Genomic DNA, 26,512 nt, shown 5'->3' on the forward strand with positions numbered 1-26,512 from the left:
ACCATGTTCTTGGATTGGAAGAATCAACATTGTGAAAATGACTATACTACCCAAAGCAATCTACAGATTCAATATAATCCCTATCAAATTACCAATGGCATTCTTCACAGAATTAGAGCAAAAAATTTTACAATTCATATGGAAACACAAAAGACCCTGAATAGCCAAAGCAATCTTGAGAAAGAAAAACAGAGTTGGAGGAATCAGCCTCCCTGACTTCAAACTATACCACAAAGCTACAGTAATCAAGACAGTATGGTACTGGTACAAAAACAGAAATATAGATCAATGGTACAAAATAGAATGTCCAGAGATAAACCCACGCACATATGGTCACCTTATCTTTGATAAAGGAGGCAAGAATATACAATGGAGAAAAGACAGCCTCTTCAATAAGTGGTGCTGGGAAAACTGGACAGCTACATGTAAAAGAATGAAATTAGAACACTACCTAACACCATACACAAAAATAAACTCAAAATGGATTAAAGACTTAAGACCAGACACTATAAAACTCTTAGAGGAAAACATAGGAAGAACACTCTTTGACATAAACCACAGCAAGATCTTTTTTGACCTACCTCCTAGAGTAATGGAAATAAAAACAAAAATAAACAAATGGGACCTAGTGAAACTTAGAAGCTTTTGCACAGCAAAGGAAACCATCAAAAAGACAACCCTCAGAATGGGAGAAAATATTTGCAAATGAAACAACAGCCAAAGGATTAATCTCCAAAATTGTATATTTTGGAGCTCAATATCAAAAAAACAAACAATCCAATTAAAAAATGCGCGGCAGACCTAAATAGACATTTCACTAAGGAAGACATACCTATGGCCACAAGGCACATGAAAAGATGCTCAACATCACTAATTATTAGAGAAATACAAATCAAAACTACAATGAGGTATCACCTTACACTGGTCAGAATGGCCATTATCAAAAAATCTAGAAACAATAAATGCTGGAAAGGGTGTGGTGAAAAGGGAACCCTCCTGCACTGTTGGTGGGAATGTAAATTGATACAACCACTATGGAAAACAGTATGGAGGTTCCTTAAAAAACTAATAATAGAACTACCATATGACCCAGCAATCCCACTGCTGGTCATGTACCCTGAGAAAACCATAATTCAAAAAGAGACATGTACCACAATGTTCACTGCAGCACTATTTACAATAGCCAAGACATGGAACCAACCTAAATGTCCATCGACAGATGAATGGATAAAGAAGATGTGGCACATATATACAATGGAATATTACTCAGCCATAAAAAGAAACGAAATTGAGTTATTTGTAGTGAGGTGGATGGGCCTAGAGTCTGTCATACAGTGTGAAGTAAGTCAGAAAGAGAAAAACAAATACCGTATGCTAACGCATATATATGGACTCTAAAAAAAAAAAAAAGGGTACTGATGAACCTAGTTGCAGGGCAGGAATAAAGAGGTAGACATAGAAAATGGACTTGAGGACATGGGGTGGGAGGGCGAAGCTAGGGCAAAGCGAGAGTAGCATCGACATATATACACTACCGAATGTAAAATAGTTAGCTAGTGGGAAGCAGCAGCATAGCACAGGGAGATCAGCTCGGTGCTTTGCGATGACCTAGAGGGGTGGGATAGGGAGGATGGGAGGGGAGCTCAAGAGAGAGGAAACATGGGGACACGTACATGCGTATGGCTGATTCACTTTGTTGTGCAACAGAAACTAACACAGTATTGTGAAGCAATTATACGCCAATAAATATCTATTTAAAAATAAAATAAATAAGCTACAAGGATATATTGTACAGCACAGGGAATATGGCCAATATTTTATAATAACTATAACTGGAGTATAACCTTTAAAAAATGTAAAAATGTTTTACACCTGAAACTTATATAATATTGTAAATCCACTATACTTCCATTTAAAAAAATAATAATAGAAAATGAAGCTTGGTTACATGGTAAATAAGGATGAAACACGATAGCTGATCTGCCAAGTGAATGAGCAAATAGAAAAAAGGAAAGTAAGAAGATGCCATAGTAAGAATAACGGCCTGAGATTAGGGCACAGACAAACTAGCAATGAGAAGGGATAACTAAGTGAAAAGAAAAGTTCCAAATTATAATGAAAACTTGTAAATAAGGATTGTCCATGAGGCCTCTCACTGTATTAGCCTCTCCCCTGCAGTGTGTTCTCACACTGCTTCATGACGCAAACAGGGAAGAACAGAACCCCCCAGTCTATAGACAAGGGGACAGGCTCAGAAGAGACTTGCATGCCCAAGGGCACAAAATCAATAACTGGTGACCTACTTGACTTGAGTCCTTTGCTCTTTTTCGATTAAAGTGCTCAAAGTGTGTCACCTTTTCCCCCTTTCCTACATCAATTACATGAAAATAAATGGGCTCCAAATGTCTTTCTTCCCTTTGGAAGATGTAATTAAACCATTAGAAGAAAAGTAAATAATTTAGATGATTTATCAGAATATTTCTGAAACAATACCATTAACACCCCCTTTCCCCTTATTATCTAAATAGTAATAAAAGTTAGGGTAAAATGGTAGGGCCTTTTAGGAGGCTGGAGCAAAAAGTCTTTCATGTTCTGTTACTTTCACTAAAGACAAAATGGAAAAATGCCATATTCCATTTGGGGACCCACCAATGGGACCAGCAAGGATTGAAGGGGCACACAAAGGCTTTCTTTGGCATCAGGCAGAGTTACTCACCTATCTGAGGAAACCAGATGGAAAGAACAATAGATGCAAAATGTACTGTACAAAAGAAACAAATATTGCATTTATCACAATCTTGATTCTAAAAATAAAAGAATTGACTTGGGAACCTGAGTGTCTCAGGGCAGAGGGGATTGAATGATTCATAGACTAGCCCGAATACTCAGTCCTATCTCTTTTCCATGGATTAGTCCCTAATGTTTTTCTGACTTTCTCCTGCTCTGGGTAGGATTTTATGTAATGCATGTTATTGGTCTATAGATGAAAACCCATTGGAAACCAGCTCCCTATTTATTAAATACACTTTAGGGCTACTTCCCTTTGCCTGACAAAATTTTGATCTAGGATATTCTCTCCCTACCACCAAACATGTGCAATTTCTTTAATTTGGCTTCTTGGTTCAACCTGAGGTTGAATGCACTTATTGCCACCACAGAGTTGGATAAGAGCAGATCTTCTATTTTCTAACTGCCCTTAATTCAGAAAATAAAGCTTAAATTGAACTCAAAAAAAATTAAATTTAAAATAAGAATTAGTTTCAGACCAGGCCAGGGAGTCGGCGCTCTACAACCACACGTATCTTAAGTGATCCAGGAGCATCAGATGCTTTAACCTAAATAAGTGCTCTGTATTATCCTGATTGCATGTCCACAATTTTCAATCCATTCTTTCTGCAGGCTGGGAAAACCGTTAGTTCTGATCACTGCAGGAGATTGAAAAATTCTCTTCTTAGGAGACGGTTAGGCTGAGAATTGGTAAGTGGCAGGATGACAGGGGGATCTGACTGGAGCCCAGAGAGTGAGATTGCTCCTTGTCCTGCAATAATCCTATTAAGTGGTTCCCAGCACAACACAATCTGGGCTTGAAGTGGCTGTAAGATAATGAATGAGTCTTTAAGTGTCACTTAGCTGTAGAGGTAAAACTCCAATCCCAAACTCCAGGGCTCATCAGCATAATCAAACATTGAACATGAGGACCCTTGAAGGAGCCCACTTCCCTGAGAGGCTGGTGTTGTAGCAGTTACAAAACGCTCCTTGGAGAAAGGGGCCTCACCTTATTTGGGCAGAAGCAGTTTACACTGTTCACTAGAAACTCATCCTGTCTAGACTACAGTGTTGATCTCAAGTGTACCTACAAGTGATGAGGAAACCCTCTCCAGCTCACTTGCCAAGGTAAAGACCTCAGCTTCACTCTCACGGCAATTATAATCAATCTCAAGACATCCTTTGGGCAACAGAGGATGCAGAGACAGCTGCTTCTTCATTAGCCAAGGAAATTAAATAAAAGCCTATCGTGAGCAGAGCACCCATTGGCTGATACCAGCTCAGTCCCTGGTGGATGGCCGATCTAGATGAATGGAAATGCTTTTTTCTCTAGTTGTTCTATCAATTACTGACAGAGGGATATTAAAACCTCTAACTGTGATTGTAGATTTGTCTATTACTCCCTTAAATTCTGTCAATATTTGCTTCGCATATTTTAAGCTCTGTTACTAGACATTTACAGATTTATGGTTGTTATGTGTTCCTGGAGAATTGACCCTTTTATCTCAGATAATATTCATCATCCTGAAATCTATTCTATCTTGCATTAATTTGGCTATTCCAGCTTTCTAAAGCATACTGTTTGTAGGACATATTTACTCCATCTTTTTACTTTTGATCTACCTGTATTTATATTTAAAGGCAGCACGTCTTTGGGTCTTTCTTTTTCTCCAGTTTAATAATAATCTCTGCCTTTAAATTAGAGCGTTTACTCCGTTTATATCCATTTACTGTTAGTTACTGATGTGGTTGGATTTAAGCTCTGCTACTCTGATTTGTTTTCTGTTGGTCCCATCTGGATTTTAAAAAATTCCGCTGCCCCTCCTTTCTTACTTCTTTCTGGGTTAAATAGATTTCCATTCTCATTTCCTTTCTGTCTTTTAACTGTGCCTCACTGCATTTTCTTCAGAAGAGCTAATACAACTTTATAGAGAACAAAAACAAATGCCCTGGTGCCCTCTGCTTCAGGATACTGTATCAGTACAGAAAACTACGTAACCAGTTACTGAGCAGAGCTGAGAATCCTGCACCTCCACCTCCCTGCCCCAAAGTCCTTATCAATAGGGAAAGACAATTCTTCTTCTTCTTCCTTTTTTTGGCCATGCAGCAAGTGGGATCTTAGCTTCCTGACCAGGGATCGAACCCACACCTCCTGCAGTGGAAGCAGAGTCTTAACCACTGGACCGCCAGGGAAGTCCTGACAATTCTTCCTATCTTCTTGAGAGCCCTTCTAGTGCTATGATTCCACACACTAAAAGACTGTAGAAGTTCTTCTTTAAGTTCTCTTGATAGTAATTTTTATAAAATTTAAATCCCTGGATCTTCATGGCCACCCACCTAAGGATTCAAATTCCTAAACTTCTGTTTTGTTTCCCTGAGCCTCTTCTGTGAACTTCGTCTCTACTCATACAGGATTGCAATCCATTCTCTGAAAATACGGTTTATAATCAAGCTTCAGGCCTGAGAGAACTGAATAAATCTAAGGCTTGCAAGGAGCTCCCTCTTGAGGTAGCCTTTATAAAGATGCTGAAAACTTTACGTTTGTATGAATTGGTTGTTACAGTTCCAGCTTCAGGAGCTAATAAAATTAATCCAAAAGCTATGTTGGCTAAATTATGGAAGTAAATATCTTCTTATTATAAGTAATTCTAACTCCCAGAAGACCATATAAACTCCGGCAGAAAAATAAACACAGTGCCTCACTAAATGCGTGCCCTAAATGTAAAATACACTAACAACCAGAAAGATAAATGTGGTTCTAGAGTTCTGGTTTTAGATATTGTTCCTTATCTTGCAGAAAGGCAAGTTTTCTCCAGAGAGAGAGATGGCGGGTGTGGGTTTGGGTGCATCTCCTGAGTCGGAGGGACCAGGGTATGGAGACTGACTTTGCCACTCTGCAGCTGTGTGAGTCTGGGGGAGTCTTTAAATCCCCTTAAGCCATCTGAGAATGAGGGTGACAAGAGAGCCCACCTCAGGGGGTGTGAAGGGAATGAAGCGTCAGGCTGCAGGGGGACCGTTAGCAAAGGACCCAAGGCACGGGAAGTGCTTGGGTGCTAAGTGCCCCATTACCTCCATTTATAAGACTCTTAGATGAAGGGCAGGACACCACTTAAAAGAGAAATCACCAGGATGCTTCTTGCATTCCTGATTATTGCACACTTCCTACTCTAGCTAAGAAAACTAATTTTTTCCCTAGGTTTTTCATCTTCCTTTGGGGCATCATCTGCTAAATTCGCACAGCAATGAATGAAGTTCTTTAAGGCAGCGTACAGAGGATACTTGGATAAGAGTCAGTTAAGTCACCTGCCTGATTTTCACGGTTCAACTAAACTTACTGACAAGGGAATTACGCTGGGTCTCCTCCCGAAGCTCTCACGAGCTTTCTGACGTGATGCTTGAGAAGTAGAAGGAACAGACTCTGTCCAGAATTTCTGCTGCTGTTCCTTTAACTCCCTCCACCTCCCAGCCTTGTATTAGAACAGAGGTGACACACCCTCTTTTGCAGATGCAACTTGCCAATGGGACATTGTTGGGAACTTCTTCGTCAGTCTCCTATTTATTTTTTTTTTGTTTGTCTGTTTTTGGTCTCCACCTCTGCCCATACCCTCAAACAGCAGACAAAGCTGGGAAACTGGCAGGGAAGTCTGCAAGATTTGAACAGTCTTGGGAAAACAAGAAGGAACAAGAGGCAGGAAGATAATGATCTCGGTTTCCAACAGATTAAATTTAAAGACCAAGGGGAGGTGTGGTCGGAGAGTTAGGTAGTTTGACATAGTACAACCCAAGACTTGTGTACTAAATTAAACCTACTTGCTGGAATAAAGTGCAAAGTTTGCACATGTTTTTATGATCACACAGGAGTTTTGTGATAAAACAAGCTATTTCAACGTGTGTGATGACCACAGCTGTGCCCTTGGCCCCCAGAATATGGGGATTTACTTTTTCCCCTTTGCCATTAAGTAGATGGGAAAAAAGTGTGACATGCTGCCCTAAGAACATCAGGAAAATGCCCCCATCCCGGGTAGGGTTTTGTAAAACCTCTTTTCAGCTTCACCCTGCTGGCCTTTCAAAGTGCCTTCGACATGGAAGTCTTCACTTGGGGAGCGGGCGTGCAAGGAGGATGGTCAGAACCTTCCAGGGGCACGAGATGTTGCCCATATGGGGCACCCTGACTCCCCCGATGTCCCTCCCTTCAGAGCAGGTACCACACCCCCGGGCCCACCTGGTTCCCCAGGCTTTAAAGGCGAGAGACTTCCAGTTGTGTCAGGGAAGCAGGGACCCAGGAAGGCCTGGGAATGTCCCCACAGTGAAAACAGAAGCCACACATCGCATTTCCCAACTGCCCCACCATGACATCTTTTCAAATCTTGACTTGTCTTCGATGGAAAACTTAGAAGGGAAGGTCATAAGCAGGCAGCTTTTAAAATCAGGAACACACTACTTAAAGCTTGCAGCTCTGGCCTTTGTTTCTGCAAGGTCACAGCCACCGTGAGCTGTTTTCATTAGGATGGTCAGTGAACCTTGTGGAGATGTGCGTGGTCTGAAAAGGAATGAGAGTGTGTGTGTGTGGACATGTGTGTCTGTGTTAGAACAGCCTGAGTTTAAAAGCATCCCCTAGGAAATCTCAAGTTCTGGTTTTTAAAAGCATTAGCTTTCAATAATTACAGCTCACATCCTATGAAATAGGTAAACAGAATTCCCCCCATTTTCTGATAAGAAGACGGGCACTATGGATTCCTAATATCAGTGTTCTTCCCTATGAGGTCTGACTCCACGGAGCTTATTCAGGTCAGACACCTGCTTCAAGTCAGTGGGAATTTAGTTTGAGAGTGCAGACCTGACATCGAGGTCCCCTTTCCATTTATAAGTCTGAAACAGGGAACATTTAAAACTTGAGTGTATTTTTTGGGCACAGAAAGAGTCGGGATGGCAGGAAAACATTTGGTCCCGGTCTCTCACCTGCTCATCACGTCACTGAGTTGTGTTCTCAGCACGTCGTGACTGAGTGGATGGGCCAGACCGGACCCCGTGGGGAGGTGAAGGGGGGACCAGATGGAAAGGGGAACGGCAGAAACCATGGGGGCTGGAGGGGACCTTCTCCACGGGAAGGAGGATAAGCACGAGGGAGGGGATTTGCTGCTGCCGAGGGCCACGTACCCAAGGGCATCAGGAGCCGGGCCAGGCTCTGCGGTCAGAAGTCCGACAGCAGAGGCTTCGCCCACCCCTTGACCTTGAGGACCCACAACCCTCCCAGGGCTGACTGATGGCTGTGCCCGTCCCGCCTGCGGGTTTTCAGGGCTGGAAACCCACTCCCTTCTGACACCACTCTCTGGGTTTCCCTTGATGACCCCAAGAGGACATACGGCGTTTATAGGGTCTCTCCAGCCTTGCCCTGCAGGTCTCACTCCTGTCCTTTCCTATTCTGCCCATCCTGTCCTGGCTCCTACAAGGGATCTGGACCGTTCCTAGTGAAATGACAGCTCCCGTTTACTGAGTCATCACGATGCTCCCAGCGCCGTGCTGATGGCTTTATCGAACGTTCCGCACTTGATTAATCCTCACACCAATTTCCATCTCTGCTGTTCACCGACGTCACCCCTGACCAGTGGACCCACAGTGCATCCTGCCCTCTCACGCCCCCGGCTCTCCAAGACCCCATACGGCCACCCCAGGGCCGCTTTGCTTAGACAGCTACTTTCTCCACCTAGAAAAATGGCGCCGCGTCTATGCGGACGGAAATCTTTTGACCACGCCCCCCCCCCCCCCCCACATACACACCTTTATTCCCAGCCCACCGGGAAGTCCTACTGAGGCTGCCTCCAAAAACATGCACCCTCTTCTCTCACTTCTCCTTCTCTCATCTTTGTGTAGCCCCCCTGACCTCAGGGAGAGCCCTGGGGCTGCTCTCCCACTGGGCCCTCTTCCTTCTTTTCCTCGCAGGGCAGCAGAAGTGATGTAATTAGAATGATAACATTCTCCCACTTAACACTCCTCAGGGCCTGCCCGGTGCACCTAGAAACGAATCTGAACTATAGTAACAGGTGAAATGTCACCTCTTAAAAGAGTTTTCCTTGGCAGTACTTTTTATCTCCTCTCACCCCTCCCCCCAATTCTCTCCCTCAGACTCTGACTTTCATCATTGCACTTATTACAACTGAAATCATTTTAGCCACAGCTTTGTGGCTTTCTGTCTTAGAACATACAGACCACGCACGTAGCTCATACGTCAGAACCTACGTCCTATGTAGGAAGGGTGCTTGTTTGTTCACGACTGTATCCCAGGGCCCTGATAAACATTTGTTAAAGGTTGAATAAATGACCCATCGGGTACTTGGATTTTGTCCTACCCCTTCCCTCCACCCCACCTACCTCATTCAACTCTCCACTTTTCAGCTCTCTTGGTTTTAGTGAAATGCTCTCCCCCATAGCCTGCCTTCCTGCCAGAGGAAGGAGATCAGACGTCCCACTGGAGACCTTTGGTTCCTGGTTCCCACCTCCCTGAGCATCTCCCTCAAGAACTGCCGCGCCTAAAGTCACAGGCAGGTGGAATTCCTGGGCTACATTTCTGTCTGGCCAAGGCAGCTTCGAGATGCAAGACATATTACAAGCAATCCTGAAATAGGAGGCCCCAGAATGATAAGGGGCTTCCTATGATTCACTGGGTTTGAACATTTTTTTCTTTTACCAGCACACATTCTTCATTTTCTTTACCAGTCTGCTGAAATATAAGGCCAAAACATCTCAGGAGAGGAAGCAGGTTAATCCTGGCTGGGAACTCGCCCGAGGGCATGAAAGCCCTGCTCCCCTTCACCAGGCTCCTGGCCTACTCGGGCTCTGCGCGGGGAACCAAACACCTCCGCAGGTTTGCCATCCTTCTCTCAGCCTCTGTCTGGGTGATCCTGGTGGTTGGCTGGGTAGGTCAATAGCTAGGGAGACAGACACAGGGTTCAGCTGCAGCCCCACCAGCCGTGACATTAAGCGAGTTACCCTACCTTTCTAAATGCCATCACACACAGAATATTTGCTAGATGTGCTATGAGAATTAAGGGAGAAAATGTGTCTAAAGGGCCCGGTGGGGAGCCTGGCACATAGGAAGTATTCCACAAACGAGTTGTTCCTTGTGTGTGTGTCACTAGCCGGGTGTGTGTGAGGGGAAGAGGGGTGTGGGCGCATCCTTTCACAGGACGGCCCCGACACTGGTGCCCTCCATCCCCGAGCCCATGGCGTAGGAGGCCAGTCTCTATCGGGGTCAGTCACCCCAGGGGGTCCCACAACCCCCTCTGGCCGGCCACCCGCCTGTCCTCTTCCTTTGGGGGGGAGGGGAAGGGGAACGGTTTCAGCGGGGCCAACCACCTGGCATTAATCCCAAGGAATTTCATGCTGGTGTTATGGGGACATTTTATAAACTAGTTGAGGTCATTTGGATTTTTACTGAGGCCTTCTGAAGGACCTCACTGAGTCAGGGCCCCCGTGAATTTGATCAGTGTGCCTTACGCGCTGTCCCCAGACCATTGGGAAAGATTTGGAAGAGGACGGGGAGCTGGGGGTTGGAACAGGTTTTGCTTGCGTGACCTCTCGAGCAGTCTGGATCCATGGAAATACTAACATTGAATTGCCATGGGTCTTCATTTACATTCTGTTACTGGAAACTGCACCAATCTTCCCCACACCGGCATGTTGATTCTGTAAAGATGGTGGGACTTCTTAAAGTTGCCAGGAGGCAAATGCATGACAGCCCAGTGAATGTGAAAAGAAAATGCCACTCAGCTTGGCTGCTGCTTACACGGCCGACTCTGATTATTCCGAGACTGTGAGGAAGGGCCGCTTACATCCACATGAAAGCGGCACTTATAGTCTGCCTGGTGCTAGAAAGCAACCCTGAAGAGCAGGTCACACAGATGGTCCTGAAACGAAAGTCTGAGGACGTGCTCTGCAGAAAAGTGACTCAGCGCTATGAGATGACGCGACAGGAGGCGCTGACCCAGAAGGAGGGTCAGGAAGGCTCCCCAGGGGCAGTTTACATTGAGGCAAGATCTGAGGATGGAGCAGAAGTTGGCCAGGCAAGGTGGGGAGAGGTGGGGGGACGTTAGAGAAAGGTGTGAGGCCTGAAAACAACATTGTCCCCCAAATATGAAAGGAAAACTACAAAGTTGACATTACTATTTAATAAAATGCAAATAAAACAAAACACGCTATCAACCGTCTTAGGGCCTAGTGGTCATAAATCTTTCACTGTGTTTGGGGAAAATGTGCAGCTTTAGATACTCCTACTTGATCATGTGGAAGATGGCTGAGAAGTCACAGGCGTTCAAATTAAAGGAGTCACTCATAGTCCAATCATCTCAAAATTATTTGAAATACGGAAACCTTTAAAATATTATTTGCACCGGACTTCCCTGGTGGCGCAGTGGTTGAGAATCTGCCTGCTAATGCAGGGGACACGGGTTCGAGCCCTGGTCTGGGAAGATCCCACATGCCGCGGAGCAACTAAGCCCGTGAGCCACAGCTACTGAGCTTGCGCGTCTGGAGCCTGTGCTTCGCAACAAGAGAGGCCGCGATGGTGAGAGGCCCGCGCACCGCGATGAAGAGTGGCCCCCGCTTGCTGCAACTAGAGAAAGCCCTCGCACAGAAACGAAGACCCAACACAGCCATAAATAAATAAATAAATAAATAAATAAAACTAAAAAAAAAAAAATGTTATTTGCACCAAAAAATATTTAATGTGGCATGTGGGTGCATCTGAGTGTTTGATATATGAGCTGGGAGCCTTCAAAATAAAGCCTTGACACAGCCCTCAGGGCACGGCATCTTGGCAGGATAGAGGACACCGGTGCAGCTCAAGCTCGGGGCGGGGGGAGGCTGGCAGGTAGGCAGGGTCGGGGCAGGTCACCACAGACCAGTGCAGGGCACATTAGGGATCTGGGTTTTATTCTTAAGAGCAATGGGAACGGGTGTGTGTCAGGGGGTGTCTCTGTGTGTGATGTGTGTGTGTTTGTACGACAGCTATGGCTGTTCGCAGTCAAGGTCACAATCCTAGGGGCCAGGGAAGGGAGTGAGGGGCCTTAGAATGAGGAGGGGAGCAGAGCCTGGCTGCAGGAAGAATGTGAGAGGGCAGCCGGTAGGGGGGACGACAGAGGCTGTGAATGACCACAAAGCCATGGAGAAGCTTGATGGAGATGCTCTCCAGATTCTGAAAAGGAAGATCCTTAACCTCTCCATCTCCCCAGTACCGTCTCCACCATCCACATCCCCCCAAAACCTGGGTCTAAGTGAGCAGGATCTTGCTCCTCAGTACTACCTTTGTTCTTCCTGGCTGGTGGGGGATGACTGAACTCCTGCATCTGTCACTGAGCTGCTGAGCACAGTTGCACACGTTGCATACTGCACAAGAGCATCTGTGAAGGGGTGCGCAAGGGCTGAAATCCAGCTCTGTTCCTCTCTCTGTGCTGTGTACCCTCGGGGCAAAGGGGGCCCCTTCTGCAATCTGCACAAGGCACAGGCCATGCTGGCAGCAGCCCTGCCCTCTCTGGGGTCAGTCTGGTCTTAGTCCCCAGCACCATAGCATCAGTGGGCACCTACTGGTCTCGAGCAGCACAGTACCAAATTCTCTGCCTCCATGAGGACTCTCTGTCCCCCAGAAGAGTCTGCATCTCTCCTCTCCTTCCTTCCACATCCCTACATGGGACGTGGGTCTTCCTTTCCCGCCAAACTCTGCCTCCTGTGCTCAACACCACTAGAGCAGCCATGAAACCTTCTAAAGCAGGAAATAATCCTGTCAAAATACTATTTCCTGGGGGCTTCCTTGGTGGCGCAGTGGTTGAGAATCTGCCTGCCAATGCAGGGGACACGGGTTCGAGCCCTGGTCTGGGAAGATCCCACATGCCGCGGAGCAACTGGGCCCGTGAGCCACAACTACTGAGCCTGCGCGTCTGGAGCCTGTGCTCTGTAACAAGCGAGGCCGCGATAGTGAGAGGCCCGCGCACCGTGATGAAGAGTGGCCCCCGCTTGCCACAACTAGAGAAAGCCCTCGCACAGAAACGAAGACCCAACACAGCCAAAAGTAAATAAATAAATAAAATTTAAAAAAAAATACTATTTCCTGGAGTGCAAAACTCCTCAAACGTTTGTCACAAGAAAACCAGGATGAGGCTAGGTCAGTAGGCATGTGTAAAAATAATGCACATCAAAGGCATTTTCTAGGCTTTTCCACATGGAAGGCTCAGCCAGACCAATCTACCTAGAAAGCTTATTAGCAGCTGTTTTAGAAAAATATGGACTAGTCATCTTTGACTCTATAAATTTCTATGCTTGTGAGAATCACTTATAACAAGAATGTATCCTTTTCTGACTTGGAAATATAAAAAACAAATCAGGAAAAGTTTGAGGTCGGTCATATGACACAGCAGCTGAAATAAAAGGTGAACGGGAGGTGGTCATTCAAGAGTCCCTTATTTTCATCATCAACTTAAAACTTGAACGATCAGGACTGATTCCTTCCCAGTGCAGTTAAAACATTCATTTTTTAAATAATATGAAAGTGACAATATAATTTCACAATGCAGAATACATTCAACAGAGTAAACAGATGGGATCTGTCAGACCCAGAATCCACTTTCAATCATTTTCCCATTTGTCCTCGAAACAGTCCCGCTAAGCAGGCACAGTTGCCTCCATGTGACAGACGGGAAGCGAAGGCTTAGAGGAAGATGAGCTTAAGCGCTAACGCGTGTTGGAGCCGGGGTTTTCCAATCCGGGCCAAATCGACTCCAGAGCCTGAATTGCTAACCACTAGATCGCACTCTCTCCTGGGGGGCGCGCAGGGGTGCCACCAAAGCCTTTTCTACGTGGAGCTCTCCGTGGATCCCACGAAATCCTTCCACCTACAGCTCAGACCACAACAAGGGAGCCCTGTGTGCTACCATTTTCTCTCTAATTATAGTTTTACAATAATTAGATGGTCCTGTTGGTGTCGGGGTCTAACTGAGTCCCGCAGACGGTTGTCAGATCCCTTCATCCTGCCAAACCTGTCTGGCTAAGGAGCCCTCGTGAAAACGAAACTATGCTAAAGAAAGAGAAAGAAAATACAAAGCATCCTTTATCTTAGAGGCCTTTGCCTACTGCTATTTACCATGTGTTTGTGTCCCCCCAAAATTCATAAATTAAAAATCTAATCCCAGTGTGATGGAGGCCTTTGGGAGGCGATTAGTTTGTGAGAGCGGAGCCCTTAGGAATGAGATTATATGAGAGACCCCAGGGAGCTGCCTCCCCCCTCCCTCCACGTGAGGGCTCCGAGGGAAGATGGCCCTCACCAGACACCAAATCTGCCAGCGCCTTGATCTTGGACTTCCCAGCCTCCTGAATGGTGAGAAATAAGTGTCTCTTGTTTAGAAGCCCCCCAGTCAAAGTCAGTGTTACAGCAGCCTGACAGACTAAGACACCTACTTCCCCCAATTTATGGTCTGATTCCTGCTAAAACTCTGAGCCAGACTGAATCTTCACTGCAGGTTAAAATAAGGAGGATTTTTGGCAGCTATAACAGCCCTGCCTTCTTCCTAGTGCCTTTTGGACGAAACGTCCCTGGTTAGAGGAAAGTGGAAACCTCATTCTGTATCACATTAGCGCTGACTCGGGCTGTGATAAATGGGGAATTAGCAGAACCTGCGGCTTAAGCGCCCCTCACCCACCGATGACGCTTCAAACTTGCTGTGAAACCTGGGGAGCGGAGCTGGGAGAAAAACGTGGCCACCTGAGTTCTGTCCCCACTGTGACTGCCTATGTGCTTATGAACAGGTTCCTTTGTTTCAGTTCCCTTATTAGTAAAATCGGTTCGTACTGGAGGGTTACCAAGCTCTTTGCAAATCTGCTGAAAAGGCCATGGCCTCCATCAAAGAAACATTTCCACCTGCCTAAGATGTTGCATACACTTTCAGAGTGTTTCCAGTTAGGAACCCCTGGGGTTCAAGTGATTGTTCAGGTTCCTTTGGGCTCTGACACTCGATCTTCCTCTGATTCTATCAGGAGGGAATGTACACCGCTCACCTCCCCTCTTCACTCCACAAAAGACCACCTCCCCAGGGTTACACTGGGCAAAATGAGATAGAAAGTCTATCCCCACCCCACCCGGGTCCCTGAGTCTGCATGCAGGAACGACACTCATCCCAATAGACACTGTGTTTATAGTTCTTCCTTTCTTTCTTAATGAAGTTAATTTTTGTTTGTTTGAGATGAACGCAAAACAAGAAATAAAGATTGGGGAGTGGAAGAGAGATTCCTTAGATTAAAAAATACAATTAGGTGTCAGATTATACTGTGACCAGGACCTAAGAGGTGACAGGCACGGTGTGGGGAGACAATGACAGCTCCACCCCGTTACTTCCCGTCACATCTGTCCCCAGGGATGTCCCTGGCCGGGGCCAGCTGTGAGCAGCGAACGTGCCCACCAAACCCATGGAGTCAAACTGGCCTTTTCAAAAGCATCCACTTCCAGTTTTTCTCAGATTGATCTGCCAACCAGATCCTGTTCACAAAGAACTGGGTAGATTCACCCCACCCTGGGAAAACAGATAAACACAATAGCCTTATCTCTGAGTATAACGTTGTATCATTCTCTCCAACAAGCTAGCAATAGATGAACAATTCAATTGTCAGGGGGTAAAAAAAGGCATCCCATGTGGCAGCAAGCCTGGTTGTCACCCTACCTATTTTCACTTTCATTAAGCCCATCACGTAATCACCCACAGTGCATTTCCTTGTCTTTGGAACGGAGTAAACATTATTTTACCCTCGGGATAAATGACCGCAGCCACCACTTCCTGTGCCCAACACATCACGCGCGCTGTCACTGATCATGTAATGTACATGATATTTTCACTATACAGTTGAGAAAATTGCCAGCATGATTATCTCTACTTTACAGACAGGAAATCAGGGCTCAGAGAGGGGAAGTAACTTACCCCAAATCACACAACAAACGGGAGGCAGGGCTAGGATCCAGGCTCAGGCTCACCAAACCTTTCCCTTCTTCCCTCTAGCCCAGCAGTTCCCAAACTTCTGCATAGGAGGATACCCTGGAGAGCTTTTAAAACTCCCAGCACCCAGGGCACACCCTAGAAATCACAATCTCTTGGGAAAGATGCAGGCATAGGTATTTTTTGAAGCTGCCCAGGTGATTTTAATGTGCGTGTTAGCGCCTGGAAGCATCTTCAGCTGCAAGTATTTGCCAAACAAGCCAAGTGCTACTCAAGCAAAGAATAAAATGGAGCAAACTGAAGACTGAGCTGAGAGTAGCTGAGGAGACACACCAGAATAAGGGAATCTGTTTTCTTTAAAGGCAATGGAACAAAGTTGATAAGAGAAGAAACTTACTTAGTGCAAGCACCAAGGATTGCAATAGGATGCTGGTTTTTAGTGACTCCATGGTTAAGGGCTGAATAAAAATGCACTACGTAAATCTCTTCTTTTAATTGGGGTTCCTTTTTGCTTCGTTCTTGGGAGGAAAGTGACTCTTTAGTTCATGTTTATTCATGTTAGAAGCTAGTCCTTAGTACAGCAGGCTCTGTGGCTGGCACTGCCATGGCCTCCAGAGTGGTAAGGAGCCTTCTGATGGCCTTTGGCAACAGCAAAGACAGTAGGGTTACAGCCAGTAGGGCATTTGTGTTAGTGCATATAAGAAATATATTCAAATTCCTTAAAAATAGGAGTTCACTGGAAAAGCCTCAATCCCCTACTATGCTAGGAAATAAGAGTTTATTTTGATGTCATCTTGCAGAACCTGTTTGAAAAATTTGATGGTCCAGTTAAGCATCCTGAGGAATTACTGCTTTTAGTTTGACTGTAAATCGAATTTTAGTTGAATGAAACTTTACTGCTTATGTCTTGGCTGAAGTCCAAGAAAGGATAATTAGCAAATGATTTGGTGGTGGTCATGCTTATACTTATCAGAGTTAATACTTTGTTTTAAGTAACATGTATTGCCTGCATAGGTCTATAGTGTTCGTCACTGAATGGAAATCCTTGGATTTCCAAAGCAAACCTACACATCACAAATCTTATAATCCAGTTAGGTAAATTCTTGTACTTAGATCTGATGCATCCTTCTATCTCAGATAAAGATAGGAGCTAATGATAATGAAATCCACAATTCACTGGTTTTCTATTGTTTTTATTTTCCTCTTTTGTATTTAATAGTAGTATCTTCCTAAGCATGCTATAACTAGACTGAAAACATTGAGTCAACCTACTTCTATGCATCTGTTTACTGTGACAAGGATCTGGGAAGACCAGCCTTGTTGTTTGTGTACTGCTGAGATGGCTCAAGGAGACATGAGGGCAAAGAATAACTTTCCATGTATTCTATCCACCCTCTCATTTTAGTCTGTCCTTCTTTCATTAAATATACATATATTTTGGAAATGAGAGATCTCTCAAGAAACTCTGAATTCGAATGGTTTAATAGTAGAAATAGCTTCTCCTGTTCTATTTATAGTTTTCCAAAGTCATTCTGTAAAGCCAAAGTCACTGTGCCTGAGAGCAGTTTGAGTTTTTCCCTCCATCCACTTACAGCTGAAACCTGTCACTTCTTGTGTCAAATTTAATGACCACATTCATGGACGGTGGTACTTGTTTCTTTGCTAAAGTTTAGGGATTTCAAAAAAGAGGGGTCCTGTTTAGGATCTGTTGCGAGGAATGTCCAATCAGAGAACCTATTTGCAAAATCTCTCTCCAGGGAACTTTGCTGCCAGGCCACGGAAATCAGATAAGTCCTTAGAAATATTATACTTTTGACTAGGGATGGTTCACTGTTGTAAGTAAACATAATGCCAAGATTCTTAAAACCAAATAAACAATAAACTGATCACTGGCTAGAAAACAGCAAAAAGATAAACTGTAAGAACTGTTTTCTTTTTTCTACAGTGGAAACGAGCTAATAAAAAACTAGTTATTTTTAGGGAAACTTGGTTGATACCTGCCCACGTGAGCCTCTTTTGCATTCAGCTTCTGTTTAATACACAATGCACACCTGTCTTCCTTTCTAACATGCAGATCTGAGTGATGTGCACAAGCCTCATTTTCATTCATTGCTTTACCTCTGATCTCAAACCAGTCCTGCGCATTTAGTAAGCACTAAATAAATATGCGCTGGACACACAAAGGAGTATTGGTATTTGGAGACAAATGTATAACATTCTAGTAAAAAGCCAAACTTTGGGGTTGGAGTCAGATAGTGTGAAGGAGTCAGGGCTTCAGCTGGGGTCAGGCCTAGGCACACAGGTGAGGGCCTCCATCTCTAGTGCTGGTGGCCACGTTCTGGGGAGGCATCTCCCCACCAGCTCTAGTGGCAGGACCACAGCATGTCCTCTCCTTGCCCGGGGTCTCCTGGTAGTCCCTGGCCAGGCCTCGTCTTGGGAAGTTTTGCTTCTCTGTGACCTCAGTGGATCTGGGTCACTCTGCCATGGCCTCCAGGCCCGCGAAGTGTGTACATGTGCTTACGTCTACACAGGCAAAGTAAAACTCTTGATAACATGGACATTTCTGGCAAAAATGACTTTCTTTCCTCCTTAGCATTTTTCTTTTTCCTGTCAGTAATGAAAGGACAGGAATGATGCAGTGAGAAGGAGGGAGGTGCCCACTGAGTGTGTTTGTTGTGGTTCTTTGTTTGCTTGACATTGTGCGGGGGACTTTTAAATATTAATGCGACTCTTTCAGGAGGATCCTTTAAGATGATATAAAATGAGAATTTGGCTCAGTCTTCATCTAGTTTTTTTTTTTATCTTTGGAATAGCAATTGCTTCTACTTGAGAATAGTTTTCTCACCCATGATCATCCAGGCAAAATTATAAAAGGTGTATTAGGTTCTTTCCTAGCCATGCAAGCTGTTAGTCTCAGCCAGCTGAAAGCCACATTTATTTCTAGGCTGCAGATCCTTTGGTGGATTTTAAAATTTGTATTAATATTATGAATGTTATGGTAGTGAAACTCCTTGCCTTGTTAGTGAGAATGACTCTAGTGTTTCCTTACTTTTTATCAAATACCTTTAATAGATTTTTTTATTTTATCATTTTCCTTTGGTCATCTTATAATATAGTCTTTATTGTAAAATAATTTTTTATTCAATTTTTTTTTAGTTCACTTGTCTTATTTCATATATTTTACTATAAAAATTTATTCTTATAAAAAATTATGAATGTTACATCTTTTTAGAAAAATATAACTGAGTATTGTACTTGGGCCTGTATATAAAGAGTTTAGATAATAACATATATATATATTTTTTCTAGTTTACAATTTTCTTTCCTAAACTGTCTATATTTGATTTGTTTGTATACTTTTGGATTAAAAAATAATTTATTTTTGCAATAACAAAAGAATGTGAAAATGAGCTTCATTTTATTTCCTTTTTTTTTTGGCTGCAGCGCATGGCTTGTGGGATCTTAGCTCCCTGACCAGGCATCGAACCAGAACCCTCAGCAGTGAAAGCCCAGAGTCCTAACCACTGGACTGCCAGGGAATTCCATCTCATTTCCTGATAGCCCATGGGTAGAGTCTTTTTCTCTGATATTTTAAAAAATGTTTTGAAAGAGATGTGTACCTCAGAAGAAATAAGAGAAGTAAACATAACATTTCTCTCAGATGCTAAAGGGTGAAGTAAGTATCTATAAAACAGTAAATATGCCCCAGTCTAAATACTGTGCCAGGATCCTTTCCTGGTAATCTTGAAGCAGTCCCCTGAAGGAAAGCCCAGCCATAAAAAGGATGTGATTTGATGCCATCCACAGAAGTGTGGAATATTCCCCAATTTTAACAAATGGATGCAGAAATAGCAAATTTAGGAAAATTACTAAAATGAACATAAAGAGACTTTCTTCTAAACAATCAAACTCAACCATTTTGACTACTTATGTTCTTCAATCATTTAAAACACAAATTGCTTTGAATATAAGTAATCATCCATGTGTAATTCCTACACGGGGACCATTATGAAACAGATGTTTAGGTTGTTTTCTTTTTCCTCTCTGAAGAATTTATTAACCACAAAGACATTGCTTAAGACCACCCATCTCATTTAAATGAGATCTCAGTATTAGAATTCAAGTATAAAACCAAACAACCCACATCAAGGATTCTTTCTAATTGTGTAAATACCAAATAGCTTCAGTTTGTCAAAGTCACCTAATACTGTCTTTAAATCCAGTTCAAAATGTTTTAAGTCCCTAGAGAATGGTGACTTTTGAAAGCTTTCCTTTGCCACAGGCTGAAGGCAGGGATGGAGTGTGGACTGTTAAATATTCATGCTGCTTCAAAAGAGAGCTTGTCCAGATGCTCAGGCAGAGAGAAGGTAGCAGAGGCTTTGGAAAAGGGAATTCATCCAGGGAACAAAAGCATCAACCTCTGCCCTTATTATGGTGCCTTGGGATTTTAAAAAGACTACTCTTCTAACAGATGGGCCCTGGATGTACACCTGATCACAGAAATGCACCTCCGGCTAAGTGCTAACACTGTACACAACTCAGTCTAAAGGACTGATCCTATTGTTAAGTTTGTTCACTATTCTATTCTTTCTCCTGCCACCACCCACTGAAAAGAACCCAGAACCTCCTATTAGGTTTTCTTTCCCCTAACTGAAGAGTTCCAAAGTCATTTGCTCATAGATGTACTAGAATGTCTATGTTGACCCCAAAATCCATGCTGTTCCTTTTTTGGGGGATGCCAGTGGGGTGGGAGCTGGGAGCTGGATGAGTGGTGTATCTGCCAATTGCAGGTTTAGTTACAAAAGAATAGAGGGAAAGGGCTCTTTTCTTATTTCCATATCAAATGCAGTAAAAGTGTCAAGCAAGGTCTACGTTTTCTACATAGGCTCACGTGTTGGGTTTCTTTGGAGTTTTTTAATTTCTTAGGACAATATTGTGGAATACATAAAAATATACTCCAACACACAACACACGGGGCAGAATCAAACAAGAAAGATGTGATTGAAAAGCCCATAGCTGGAGCCAGATTGCCCACAGCCTTCTCCAATTTTCTACTTATTTAATAGAAAATATCAAAATATATTATAACGAATCTAATAGAAAATATGGTATGATCAGAAACTGAAGAAAGCCAAGGCAGAATCCTCAAGAATTATTTTTAATCTGTGTTGTAGAATGCATAATCGAAATGCATTCAACAAATAAAGAGTAGTTGTTAAAATATAGAAAACGACAGTGATTCAATGAGAGACTGTGAAAGGCCTTAACTATGTATGTATCTCTATGTCTAGATATATGGCCATACAAATCACTTGGCTGATAGGCACAGGTGAACCACGAAAGATGCGCTAAGCTACAAAGCAAAATAAATGACTATCAACCAAAATTCGTTTCAATTTTTATTATGAATGTCCCAAGTGGCAGCATACTGTGAAAGTGTTAGGTTCTCATTGATTAAATGTCAAGAGACCACAGACTACAGCATTCCAAGCACTTTAATTTGTGACAGAGCCAAAACAAATAAAAGAATGATAAAAATATTCTTTTAAGTGTAAAGAGTGCTCATATTTGAGTTTGGCTATTTTTCCCTGCAGGTATTGTGAACACTGATAATTTCTGAAACACAAATCCTGGTCTGGATACTTGCAACAAACTTTTATAATCTCTGCCTGAATAAGAAGCGAATAAGAAACGTACTTATAAAGTATGTTGACGATACAATGTGATATACCCACTCATTGTCCCTTCCTTCCTCTCCCACTAGGCTTCTCATCTGCCACCAGGTACCCGCTGTACGACCAGGACACGAAGGCTGAAGTGAGATACTTGGAAGACTACATTGAACCTGGATTTTCTCAAAGCTGCATTTCTTTTTTTTTAATGAAAGGTGAAGGCTTTCAACATTTGAGATTGTCCAAGGAGATGACTAATAATGATGGATTAAAGCCACCAGTCAAGAACTACAGTTTATGCGTATCATGTTCAAGGAAAAAAGCCTCGATTTGCTAAAGCTATGGTTCTAGTAATCTGTAGTTGCAACACAACACGACATTTCCCCCCGAACGGTTTCCTTGCAATCTGTCCTTTTCATCACTGGTACAGGATGATGCTACAGCTGGAGTTTGTTGCCATTTATATTCCAAAAAAAATTCTGGTCCTGTGGAAGTGTGTATCTCTTACAGATGCAATACTGTTCGTCTGAGTGGATCCTCAAAAAGAACAATTATGGACTAGAAACTCATAGAGTTTGTGTTTAAAATTTATAAAATTAAACCTGCTCCAACAGGTAATACAGGGAGGCATGCTTGCAACCTCTGGATTCAATCAGAAACAATGCCTGAGAGCACAGAGCCTTCAATAGGTAACGGCGGGTTCCTTTTAACGCTTCCTTAAACAAGATCCGATGTGATGCACATTGGAACTTTGAAGCACGTCTCATTTATGTCTACAAGGCCTGGGACACAGGAAGCTGCCCGAACTTCATTCATCATCTTGCCTGTTGACAAAAGGAACAATAACTGGTCATCACTGGTCAATGGAATAACTTTTCCTAGTTGTTTTTTTCCAAGATAATTCCTAAAGAAGAGACGGTGTGAATACAACAGCAAATGTTTCAATGTTTGATGAATTTCTGTGCTCTAAAATGCCATGCCTTCCTCCAGTGGAACCGGAAGAACCGGAGCGTTCATCGCTCTCCTCGGGGGGGAATGGGTCAGGAGAGACCCCTGTCTTGGAGGTCAGCATGACTAGGCTCCAGGCGAGATTCTGCCAGTAACTCACAACGTCACCTAACCTTGCTGGGCCGTGGTTCCTTCACGTATACACTGAGGACTTCAGTGGATGAGGTCTAAAAAGCAAGCCACCGACTAACTTTTAATGGGTCCATGTGGTCCTGCCTTCGTGGCTCCTTAGAGAACACACCCAGGTAGAACCATTTCCGACTGTGGCAATGGTTAGGCTTACAAAACCCCTGCGTCTGGGGTGCCTACCATCCTAGTTTAGACTGGTGACGAGAACCAGCTGAACTACCAGAGAAGTCGCGACATATCTATTAGCATGTGAAGTCAATAAAGATCTTCTTAAATGATGATGTCATTAAGCTCTATGGGTGTAAAATTCTGAAAATACATATTTCCACAGCTTTTAGTGTCTTAAGATCTAAGAATTGTCTCTTTATTTGGGGTAGCTACTGGTTTCCTTAAATTAAGAAATAATTATGTAAAAGTTGAAAGATCCATTAATAAGTATAACAACATGGACGCAATCTGTAAGAGCACAGTACCTAGCCCTAAGATCCAACTAGTTGGACTAGTTTAAGTAATTACTTCAAATAACTTTACAAAGACATACAAACTGGCAAGCAGAGATGGGACCTAGACACGGGAAGTGTGACCCTAAAACTGAAGTGTTTAACCACTATGCAAACTACCTCACCATGCCTTGTTAAAATGATAATGAATTGGGACTGTAAAGTTTACTGTGACTTTCACAGCTGTCATAGGTACAACCAGGAATTAGGTTCAATATTTGGAAATTTCGGGCCATTAGTTCCCATTAGTAACAAAATGATAAGCTTCAACAATTGAAAAACTTTAGCAATTTTGATTTGATCTTTATGCTTCGGAGGCTGGTAAAACTTAGATGCTGCTGAAACAACCGTTCATATCATATCATACTACTATATTGTGTCATTATTATATTATATATGTATATAAATATATTAAGGCATCATGGCTGTCATGTGGGGCAAAAAAAAGCTTAATAATTTTTTTCATCTTTCTACTGTGACTTTGGCATAAGGGGAGACACAACTTTGTGAAATGTGTGAATGATTCACACAAAACGAAACGGGCACCAAGATATCATCTATTACTTGGATTATTCTAAGTGCTTTGCTAATGAGTTTATCCTTCAAATGCTGGCATAAAAGCTACTCAAGAAAGAAAACGACAATGAAAATAAGCTACAGTGCTAAAGGGACAGAGCCATTTTCTTAAATCTGGATAAGATTTGCTGTAATACAATAGGGTTGCTGTCCAGAGTAAACCAGCATTCGTGGGATAAAAGGCATAGAGACCCCAGTGGGGAACAAAAGGGAAAAGACACAAGTTTACTCAAATCGTGTGGTGGGGAATGAGAATCATCCACGAGAATGATCTAGTAACACATGCACGTATATCAACACAGACTAAATTTCTGGGTTTCTTTGTTGCCAAGTAAGAGAAATAAAGATTGCTGTCTTGACAAATGAACTCGAAATAAACAAACAGTAAGTAAAATTTATTATGGAATTCTGGCAAGTATTTTTATGACCGTGGCTTTCTGGGCTGTGATAGCGTATACCGTAAGTGCCTGATGCAATCGCTACAGGAGCGTGTACAGTAAACCGCTCCATCACTGGAGAAGGGGGACATTAAGACGGAAACATCAAGTTCTCGTGCAAGTAACAGTACAGAGGGCCGGAGATGACGGTAGCACAGCTCATGCTTGGACAGCACTTTAGTTTTCAAAGCCCCTTCACATGTATGAACTCTCTGGCGTGAACGTATAATGGGGACCCTGCCGACATGAGAGGCGGCTAAGGTTTGAGGGTTAGGGGACCTACCTGGCGTTACATGGGTATGCGGGTCACTGAGTCACTGGGCAGAAGGAGGACCAGCTCCTTCTCCTCTAGGTGCCACCTCTGGCTGGTAACCCTGAATAGCGATGAATCCACTACTTACTATAATGCATCTCTTCTGCATTGTTTTGTTCCTACTCTTATCCCTCATATATTGAGTGTCTTATAAAGAACACCCTGCAAGCGAGACCTAACCACCTCCACAAAGAAGCTGGGTTGGGGGAAACGCCTTGCCCCGTGTTACAAGGCACCCAGCAAATAGCAGAGTTAGGACTCAAAGCCGCGGCAGCTGCGGTCCCCCAGCTCCAGCTCATTTCGCGGCTACGCCGCTGCGGTACGCGCTGGGCCACAGGGCAGAAGCGTCTACGCGTGCTGTGGAGTCCCATCTTTACATGGCGAATCCAACACGAGCTTCTGCGTCTACAGTCTAGTCACAAAGACAGACACCACCGCTCCCCCCAAGACTTGCCACCGAGTGGCACCGTGGGCAGGACGGCTTATTCCAAACTCCTTAACTAGAGAGGTTTTGTGAAGAGCGTTCTCACTTCTTCAGGGATCACTCTTTGTTAGCAGTGATCAGTGTGCTGCATAACTGCCCATGATATGGGCTCTCATTTCATAGCAAATGACGAGTAGGAGGCCAAACACGGCATTTTTCAATGAGAACATGGTACGAAAAAAAATTTTTTAAGTAAACTGAGAGGTAGCAGTGCCCGGAGGTAGAAGTAATACCTGGAAGGTAACTGTAAAAGTTCTAGAACCAGTTTTCTGCAGCTCAAGTTGCCATAAATGAAGCATTTGCTGCAACTGTCCTTAATTTTGAAATGCAGTTATTCTTTTATAAAATGGGCACAATGAAGGCGAATTGACTTGGGAGGCCCCTCATGCAGCTGTAACTCACTGGGGGGTCCCACTGCTTCCAGGTCACTGACGTACACGTCTCACTTAACCTACGCAAACAGCCCTGCCAAGCAGACAGATTCATTAACTTCACGTTGCATATGAGAAAATGATGCTCAAAGAGGTTAAATAACCTGGGAAAGACGACACAGCTAGAAAGCAGCTGAGACTGGCTTTCAGGTTAAGTGTGCCTCATGCCCAAATTATCTGCCTTTCCTCACACATCCCTGAGCTACACACACAAGAATGGTCACCCCATACAGGGACCCGTGGGCCACACGGCTGCTGAGGGGCCGGCAGGGGAGGTCCAGCTGCTTCCAAAGCAGCCATACCCTTTCTTACCCGTGGAAACCTGGCTCTAGAACCAGTGGCCAGGCTTCCGTGAATACAGGGCCACAGAAGGAGGAGGGAATCAGGACAGGCAGGAATAACCACAGGTGAACCAACAGCAGGGAGAAACAGGTATTAGGTTAACGTCAGTCACAGCATAGAGGCTTCTGTGGTCTCTTTCCCATTCTTCCTCCTTCAGTAAATGTGATCTGATTTCCAAATAACCTATTAGCGACTGAAAATTACCTACAGCTTAAAGAATCACTTCTAAATTACTGTTGAGAAAGAGACAAAATCTACAGAGAGGCTCTGAGCCCTTTATCATTAACCTTCATTTCTTGCCCCAGGAAAAGTCTCATCAGAGTAGCCAGCGATCGGCCAAGCTGACGGACCGGAATACACCACCCTGTCTCCTGTCCTCCACAAAAGGAGGAGGCGTGTGAAGCCAGGGGAAAGAAAACCTACCCAGGGTATGATCTGTCCCGGCACTGATGCTATTGGATTAACCACCAGTGGGCTAAATAGGGAGGAGATAGAGCAATACCAAGAAAAACCAGGTCCTTTCAAAAGACTTTCAGATCCAAGCCTCAGCCAGCCTGCCTTGCCACGCTGAAGGGAAGGTGCCAGAGTTATTCATGGATGCCAGGCCCCCATCTGCCTCGGCCAGCTGATCTGCTTGGTCAGCCCATATGGGAGCAGGACGGCTGGCACAGATCTAAAAGTAGCAGTGTGTGCAGACATGTTCTAACAGAATTTGCTAAATGTTTTATTGTTCTACAAAAACCTACTTCAAATGTGTGGAGCCATGTCCCACTAGATGAGAACAGTATGAAGTCAGGTCTTCCCAAGAATCAGGTGTAAGAGTAATTAAAACAAAAGAAAGGGAACGATTTCCTATTACGGAAGTTCCTTTCTACGATGGGGGATA

General features: G+C 43.8%; 1 protein-coding gene across 2 annotated transcripts in view; it reads right to left on the reverse strand.

The window, feature by feature from the left end:
- The window catches only part of SCAF8 (SR-related CTD associated factor 8), a 194,913-nt gene that overhangs the window by 36,735 nt on the left and 131,666 nt on the right, over positions 1–26,512 (reverse strand). Inside the window, exon 21 of one of the 2 annotated variants that reach the window (XM_028167450.2) lies at positions 21,176–22,230. The exons of the other annotated variant lie outside the window; for it this stretch is intronic. The gene's annotated coding sequence lies outside the window, so the exon portion shown is untranslated. Of the gene's footprint in view, positions 1–21,175; positions 22,231–26,512 lie in introns of those variants that run through there. 2 annotated transcript variants of the gene reach the window in all.

This window comes from Balaenoptera acutorostrata, chromosome 14 (assembly GCF_949987535.1).
Source record: "Balaenoptera acutorostrata chromosome 14, mBalAcu1.1, whole genome shotgun sequence".
In the NCBI taxonomy this organism is placed as follows: Eukaryota; Metazoa; Chordata; class Mammalia; order Artiodactyla; family Balaenopteridae; genus Balaenoptera; species Balaenoptera acutorostrata.